Source organism: Bufo bufo, chromosome 1, assembly GCF_905171765.1.
Source record: "Bufo bufo chromosome 1, aBufBuf1.1, whole genome shotgun sequence".
Taxonomy (NCBI): Eukaryota; Metazoa; Chordata; class Amphibia; order Anura; family Bufonidae; genus Bufo; species Bufo bufo.
Window position 1 is genome coordinate 240,326,599 of NC_053389.1, and position 8,927 is coordinate 240,335,525.

The 8,927-nt window shown below is 44.4% G+C and overlaps 1 long non-coding RNA gene across 1 annotated transcript; it reads right to left on the minus strand.

Annotated features, from left to right (window-relative positions):
* Nucleotides 1–469: 469 nt before the first annotated feature.
* Nucleotides 470–8,465, minus strand: LOC120986940. Its single transcript, XR_005775850.1, has 3 exons — nucleotides 8,355–8,465; nucleotides 6,697–6,701; nucleotides 470–481 (listed from the first exon to the last, which is right to left on the minus strand). It is a non-coding gene; the product is annotated as an uncharacterized LOC120986940 (long non-coding RNA).
* Between the last annotated feature and the right edge of the window lie 462 nt (nucleotides 8,466–8,927).

The window sequence follows — 8,927 nt, forward strand, 5'->3', positions numbered from 1 at the left end:
CTGCCATTAGTATCTTAGCTGTCCATACGAGCAGAGCTCTGATGTTAAGCACAACACTGAACATGTAACATGTAACTGCAAACATTGAAACAAACAGATCTGACAATACAGACATGAACACACAAAGGGCCCATAAAAACTTTTCATTGAAATAAAAATGTACAGCTTGATCAATGCTGTTGGTACCAATAAAAAACCCAAAAACTTCCAATAAAATAAAATAAAATTCTTAATGCGCATATTTAAAAACAAATACCGTATTCCATACGCATTCATATACATTTTCATGTACTCATCTTCACAAACCAGCTCATAACCACGCCCTTATACATAAAATATGAATTACACACACAGCTCTGCTACGTACATATAACTCAGAGCCACACCCATTCACATTCCACTGAATCATGTATCTTTCACCCAATCACACAATCTCTTTGTTACATCCCAAAACTTGCAGCACAGACAAACACAGCAATTGCTGATGGTCTGTCGCTGTAAAACAATATACATGTTAATCATACAGTCATTTTGTTAAAATTAACAAATCATCTTATATGCCATGTCGTTTTTTTTTATTTTTATTTTTTATTTTTTTTAGTGTTACACACATCGCCACTTATTGTATATAACTAGTACTTCCCCCATTTCCTCTGCCTTGCGTCTCCTATTTCAGGAGTGTTGAAACAGGGGAAGTAAAGCAATACATCAAGACGTTCAGCTGTACCACATGTTCCTCAAACTTTTACTCACATCTGAATAAGAACTTATTGGGTGCAACCTTAGATTGATACGAGTGGACACTTCTAATTAGCATCATCACTGCAGGCACATTTTAAACCATCGGAACATACAATTTGGAAAGATACAATTAATACTGGAGCCCTGTCTGGAATATCTTATAGATAACACAGGTTAGTATCTTCACATTGCTGCTTATGCATTACCAATTAGCAGCCCCCCTCCCCCCTCAACCCCCATATGAAATTCCTGAGCAGAGGAGGGGGGTGAGATGGGAGGGGGCTCTCTCTGAAAACACATCTCAAACAGGACAGGAAGAAGTTTTTTTGTAGTACTACAAGTGACATTTTGGAATGTGGTGGGGGGGAGGGATGCCTCATGGCAACCTTTGTTCTCTATAGGATTCAAAATCCTCCATCTTGAAATAAGAAATGCTGCTCATTTCATTTCTCTAACTTCAAGTTCTCTCAGTCACTTCCCTATACACTTTTTCACCATTACTCAGCTTGCACCAGGCTATTATTATCCTTTAACAACTTCTCTCTTCAACTATCAATACACTTATGCATTAACTGTCCATCTTTTAGTGCTGTAATCTCTAATTCCAGGAACTATAAATCGTCACTATTTAAACACACACAGATCATTAGGGCAACAAAACTTAACCAGTTCATTTCTGAACGTTTAACACAAGCCCTTTCTAATTGCAAACACTGAGACACTTTTTCCCTTGCCATGAATTAACTTCCTGACTCTGCTGTGTCTTCTCACTCACAATAGCCCCCCTTCACAATCACGGGAGTTCTGATGTAACTGATTTTCATCCCTGCCAGCCTGGCATAACATTCTGTTTCACATTTTAACTGTCAATTCTCAAATCTTGCCCAATTGTCTACTCATGTGTTAACTAGGAAATAATTTGTGGGACTAGACCGTGCAACAAAGTTTACATGTTGGCAGTGATGGAAACAGAATGATTTCAAAGCGGGATGCGACCGTAAACTTACCACCCGGCCAACATCTCACACAGACAGATAATCTTAATACTTCTAAAATACTTATACTATATATACATAAGAGTTAATTCAAGCTTGTATCCTTCTGTTCCCGGAACAGATATCCTTATATAGTGCACTATCTCTTAACGATACGGACTCAAATGAGCCTCTTACAATCAACATTTTATAACGATATGGACTCAATGATATGAGCCGCTTACAATCAACATTTTATAACGATATGGACTCAATGATATGAGCCGCTTACAATCAACATTTTAACCAGACATCGCAATCCACTGAAATCATAAATAGATGGTTCGACTTACTTGAATGGGATTTTTGGTCATTGCTCCCAGGTCCAAGTCGGACAAAAATTGATGTCTTTCACGGTAGACCTGAAGAGTTGACCCTCCCAATCCCGGAAACTGAGCCCCCAAATCTGTAAGGAAAATTTACTCTCTTCCCTAACGGTGTGTCCCTGACACATGATTTCAGTGGCCAGCTTGAATTAAGTCTTACCGGTACCGGGAGAATGAAGAAGATAGACCACATGAACACATGTCTATTTCCAATCCATTCTGGTTTATTCACAGCTGGCAAACAGTTTTAATAGAGGGGGTTGAGCTTCCTTTACATCCAATCATATGTTAGCTCCATCCGCCCCTACGTTAATCCGGCCCTGAGAACAGGCCTACCTAAGGACAGACTAATACATTTCTATGGGCACAAATAACAGTTCTGTTTTGTTCTGTTATGTCAACAGGACTTTTTTTCCATCATACATAACGGAACAAAATGGAACCGTTATTTGCACCCATAGAAATGTATTAGGATGGAGCAAAATTCCTCTTAAAGGGTTCCGTTTTGCATTCCGTCCTAAAATTCCATTATATTCCATTATAACTCTGTTATAACGGAACAGTATAACAGAATTTCTAAAGCTTATGTGAACCCACCCTTATTTCCAGTGATGCTAGGGCATGCCAAAGAGTGATAGGGGAGTGTCTATGTAACTAGCTGGGTGGGAGGAGCTATAAACTAGCTAGATATTGTTAGAGGCGGTGATAAAGGAGTGTCTATATAACTAGCTGGGTGGGAGGAGCTATAAACTACCAGGGTGTTAGGGGCAGTGATAGAGGAGTGTCTATGTAACTATCTGGTGGGAGGCGCTATAAACTAGCTGGATATCGTTAGGTGCAGTGATAGAGGTGTGTCTATGTAACTAGCTGGATATTGTTAGGGGCAGTGATAGAGGAGTGTCTATGTAACTAGCTGGGTGGGAGGATCTATAAACTAGCTGGGTGTGGTTAGAGGCAGTGATAGGGGAGTGTCTATGTAACTAGATGGGTGGGAGGAGCTATAAACTAGCTGGGTGTTAGGGGCAGTGATAGGGGAGTGTCTATGTAACTAGCTGGGTGGGAGGAGCTATAAACTAGCTGGGTGTTAGGGGCAGTGATAGGGGAGTGTCTATATAACTAGCTGGGTGGGAGGAGCTATAAACTAGCTGGGTGTTAGGGGCAGTGATAGGGGAGTGTCTATGTAACTAGCTGGGTGGGAGGAGCTATAGACTAGCTGGGTGTTAGGGGCAGTGATAGGGGAGTGTCTATGTAACTAGCTGGGTGGGAGGAGCTATAAACTAGCTGGGTGTTAGGGGCAGTGATAGGGCAGTGTCTATGTAACTAGCTGGGTGGGAGGAGCTATAAACTAGCTGGGTGTTAGGGGCAGTGATAGAGGAGTGTCTATGTAACTAGCTGGGTGGGAGGAGCTATAAACTAGCTGGGTGTTAGGGGCAGTGATAGGGGAGTGTCTATATAACTAGCTGGGTGGGAGGAGCTATAAACTAGCTGGGTGTTAGGGGCAGTGATAGGGGAGTGTCTATATAACTAGCTGGGTGGGAGAAGCTATAAACTAGCTGGGTGTTAGGGGCAGTGATAGGGGAGTGTCTATGTAACTAGCTGGGTGGGAGGAGCTATAGACTAGCTGGGTGTTAGGGGCAGTGATAGGGGAGTGTCTATGTAACTAGCTGGGTGGGAGGAGCTATAAACTAGCTGGGTGTTAGGGGCAGTGATAGGGGAGTGTCTATGTAACTAGCTGGGTGGGAGGAGCTATAAACTAGCTGGGTGTTAGGGGCAGTGATAGAGGAGTGTCTATGTAACTAGCTGGGTGGGAGGAGCTATAAACTTGCTGGGTGTTAGGGGCAGTGATAGGGGAGTGTCTATATAACTAGCTGGGTGGGAGGAGCTATAAACTAGCTGGGTGTTAGGGGCAGTGATAGAGGAGTGTCTATGTAACTAGCTGGGTGGGAGGAGCTATAGACTAGCTGGGTGTTAGGAGCAGTGATAGGGGAGTGTCTATATAACTAGCTGGGTGGGAGGAGCTATATACTAGCTGGGTATTAGGGGCAGTGATAGGGGAGTGTCTATGTAACTAGCTGGGTGGGTGGAGCTATAAACTAGCTGGGTGTGGCGGAGAGAGAAATGCATCATGGGTTTGGTTGGATACAGCAACAGAAAGTGCTACATAAAGGATGGAAACAAACCAGAGAGATTTGCTGATAAAAATGGATCAGGAGAGTCCAAATTGAAAAATAAAAAGCATGGGGGAAGAGGTACATGTGCAGCATCCTGCTCCTAAAAGTTGTGTATACTGCAAAGTATATATTGTCATCATGTTATGTATGTATTCACTGTGTATTTCTGTAAGCACATGATAATTATAGGCCATATCTCACACCACCACTAGATGGAGCTGGTATCACCCTCTATATAACCAGGTAGTGAAAGTCCAGTAGCGGTAATGTGTCTGAAGGGACTTATGGACTCTACAGCGCCCATGTTCAGTAGTTGTCCCCGGCAGGGTTAGGCTACTTTCACACTGGCGTTTCTGGGTCCGCTTGTGAGATCCGTTTCAGGGCTCTCACAAGCGGCCCAAAATGGATCAGTTAAGCCCCAATGCATTCTGACTGGATAAGGATCCGTTCAGAATGCATCAGTTTGGCTGCGTTTGGTCTCCATTGCGTTTTTTAGATGGTCACGTGTTTTGGTGACAGTCTGACTATGCAGAGCCTAACGTATCCGTCTAGACTTACAATGTAAGTCAATGGGGACGGATCTGTTTTTCACTGACATAATATGGTGCAATTGAAAACGGATCCGTCCCCCATTGACTTACATTGTAAGTCTATACGGATCCGTTTTGACTTAGACTTTTTTTTAATGAATAATTATTAACTGATACAAGCGTTTGCATTATCGTGCGGATCCGTCTGTGCAGATACAAGACGAATCCACATAAAACGCGAGTGGGAAAGTAGCCTTACCAACCTGAATTCTTCTTTTTTCTGGATGACTTATGCCAAAATCATGAACAGCCAACATTTTTTTACAGACAAATTGAAAAACCATAATGAATGATAAAGATTATAAGTAATCCATGTCTATGGCTCAACTTACTGATACAAACACATTACCAGCATTTACCGTGAGCTGTAAAATGATGATAATTTCCACCAAAATCAGCTAGTCAGGTACTACCAGCCTCATCTATTTTTATTTACAGACACAGGGAAAAAGTCCCCTATTTTTACGGACTGTCCAGAAATTTCTGGATGGTTGGCAACCCAGGTCCCCGGGGGCTGAGCATACCAAATTACAGTTTTGCCCACTGTGGGAATCTCCACATCCTAAAGGTGGATCCTGTGGAAGTGTGCGGTAAGTAAGCAGAGGAGTTTCCCTGCCGTTAGGGAGAACCGCCCTGTTGGTTACCAGAAGTAAAGTCTTCACCGTGTTCCTGGATGCTTGTGTGTACTGTCAGCTAGAGAAGTGCAGGATAAGGGAGATTGCCTAAAATAGGGATGCTCAATCTGCGACCCTCCAGCTGTTGTAAAACTACAACTCCCACCATGTCCTGCTCTAGGCTGTACGGGAATGATGGGAGTTGTAGTTTTGCAACAGCTGGAGGGCCGCAGGTTGAGCATGCCTGGCCTAAAACACCTAAAGAGACACTGGTTTGGCCTATGGTTATCTGTGCATATATAAATGTAGCCATGCACATCCGCATATTCAGTTATCATAGCATGCAGGATGTTTTGTATCTTTTTCCATGATTCCATGAATGCGCTCCAATTTTATCCTGAGAGTAGCATTCTTGTGCACTTTTGCCCCACCTATCCCACAGGAGGTCTTGATTAGGTGGTACATATAGCAGTGTGTGCTCTTCCTCTCATTGGTTGCTTGGTGCACACAGAGGTAACTATGAGCAGCACACTATATGTGCAGGGTCTGCTCTCCTGAATGTAGATGCCCAATGGCATAGATAGGTTTAGAGTAGGACCTGGCTGACTGAGACCACCTTGGCGCAGGTAGGCGGGCACAGATGTGTTTTGATCAAAATATATTGGCTGAGAGTCTCAGATTTTTTCATGTCAGAATGAGGTCTTAGTCCATATATAATGTTTGCACCTATTTTGTTAGAGCATTATTTTCCATGATTTTCCTTTTATAAATGTAGCCATGCACATCCGCTCATTCATTTATTACATCATGCAGGACATTTAAGCGACATTTTATTATTTCTTCTATTTTTGTTTTATCTACATTCTGTGTTTATATTGACGATTTACTGCACAGTGCACTACAGATTGGATGCTATTGTAGCCATACACATGGTAATATATTGGGATTACCATCCCTGTAGACTATCCTCTTTTTTTTATATTGTTTTTATTTAATTGTGTATTATATTGTTTTCATTTATTGCACTTTATTGGTTATTGTATTTAGTGCTTAATAAATTGTTTATAAATAATATCTCCAGGTGGTCCCAAGTGGATAAGTGCCCAGAACTATATCTGTCCCTGAAATTTGACTGGGAACTGAGACTTTTAAACTGAACCAGCACTTCGGAGTCCAGAAGCCTTAGTGGAGCATTACCTCCACAGACTTGTATCATGCACAATCCCTCTTTATGGCTGCTCTAACTTAAAAAAAAATATATATATATTCTTTCCCTCAGAAGGAATGCTCTGCTTGAAACCCTTGGCGGTCTACTCCCTGCCATTACCAGAGCTGCTTCAGCTTAGCTGACCTCACTACACACACTGGGGGAGATTTATCAAAACTGGTGGAAAGAAAACTGTCTTGGTTGTCCATAGCAACTAATCAGATTCCACCTTTTATTTTTTAGAGCTCCTTTGGAAGATGAAAGGTGGAATCTGGTTTTTGGGGGCAACAAAGCCAGTTTTCCTTTACACTATTTTTGTTAGATCTCCCCCACTTATTTTCAAAAACAGGAAAGGACCAAGCCCAATGGGTTGGTCCTACACCTTCCCTGGCAAATGTTTATAGAAAGGGTGAATTAACACCATATATCCAGCCTCCAGGACTATAAACCATAAAACATCAGTATTAGATAAAATAAAACTATAAAATATCAAAAATCCACTGTGTAACTTTAAAGGGGTTATCCAATGTCTAAAACATGTCCCCAAATGCCCAGGCCCTTCCTGTAGTTTATACTTACCCGCCTCCAGGGGCAGAAACAGACAGCAGAAGGCCCCCGTGCAAGAAACGTACCTGCGGGGGGGCGGAGCCTGACCTTGGAGCTGAATGGCTGCTTGTTCCTGAGCTCCTCTCCCTGGCAGCTATTATAGCCCCTTTTATTAGCTATTTACTCAGTGCCAATGGGGAAACCAGGCAAGGATCGACACCCTGAGACACCAGAGCCGACAGGGGCCCGTTCCAGGCAACCGGAGATGGATAAATACCTCAAGAAACAGTCCAGGACTCCTGCTGCTGTTGAAACAACCAGGAGGGCGCGGCAGCTCTCAGAAGCAGAGGAAGGCTCTGAGGCAGGAAGCACTTCTGATGTATCAGATTGCAGACCACTGCGAAAAAACTCCTCACTCTCCAAAGCAGATCTCGGGGACATCCTGGAATCTGCTCTTGCACCTCTTAAAAAGGACTTGGAGGAGATAAAAGGAGACCTGCGGCAGATTGGGAATCGTGTGGAGTCCCTGGAGCTAGCACAGGAAGCCATCCTGGTGCATGAGGGTAAGACCCGTGAAGCCCTGCAAACCCACAGAGACTTGCTAAACGACGCGCTGATGCGCATAGAGGATCAGGAGAACCGGAGCCGGCGGCGAAATATTCGCATCCGCGGCCTACCCGAAAATATTGCGATTGACGCGCTTCATTCAGTTGCATGCAAAATTTTCTCCTCCCTGCTGGGAGCTGAGAGAGCAGCTCCGATTGTGATCGAGCGCATCCACAGGGCCTTAAGGCCCAAGCCAAAACCTGGTGAGCCGCCGCGGGATGTTGTTTGCGGCATCCTAAGCTATGTGGACACTGCTGCACTGCTCAAGGCGGGAAGGGAGGCCGACCGCATCATGTACGGTGAGACCCCAGTCCTATTCTTTCAGGATCTGGCCCCCTCCACCTTAGCCAAGAGGCGCATCGTGAAGCCGCTCCTAGAGGCCCTTAAAGCCACAGCTACGCCATTCCGATGGCTCTATCCCTTCGGTCTGGCCATCTTGAAAAACGGGAGGCAGTATACGGTGCGGACCCCGGGTGACCTGAAAGCTATTTGGGGAACTCTTGGGATTGAACCCATCACAGTTCCCTCGTGGATGCCGGCTGATCAAGGGGATCCCCTGCCTACCCCTCCGGGTATAGATTCGTGGCAGCAAGTTTCACCTTCCAGAGCTGGGAAACAAGGAAAAGGCCGGTCGCAAGCACCTGTTACCTGACTCTGTTCTGGGAGGCGCTGAAGGCGCTTTTGTTCACTCTTCACTGAGTTCAATGTTCTGTGACTTTGCTGGGTCCCAGGACGTAGGAACTCTGTCTGGCTCTGTCTGAGCTGAATTTTCATCGTTTGTCCATAGGTTTTGGACTTATTTTAGGTCTTGGCCCACTGCCCCGTTCTCATGGGTTTTGGGCCTGACCCTATGCTTTACTACCTTGCCTGCATGAGATGCAGGTTACGAGCTGTGCATTAGAGCACTGAATGCACTGTTAGTTATGCGGGGGTTATATGTCTGCACTGTTGTCAGTTATGTTACTGATTATGTCCTCTCCCTCACCCCCGGTGGCCCCACAGGAGCCCCCCTCTGATAGATCCCGGCTGTCCGCCGCTATGAAAAAGGATCTCCATCATATCAGATGCTGGGTGGGGTCACGTGCTCCCTGT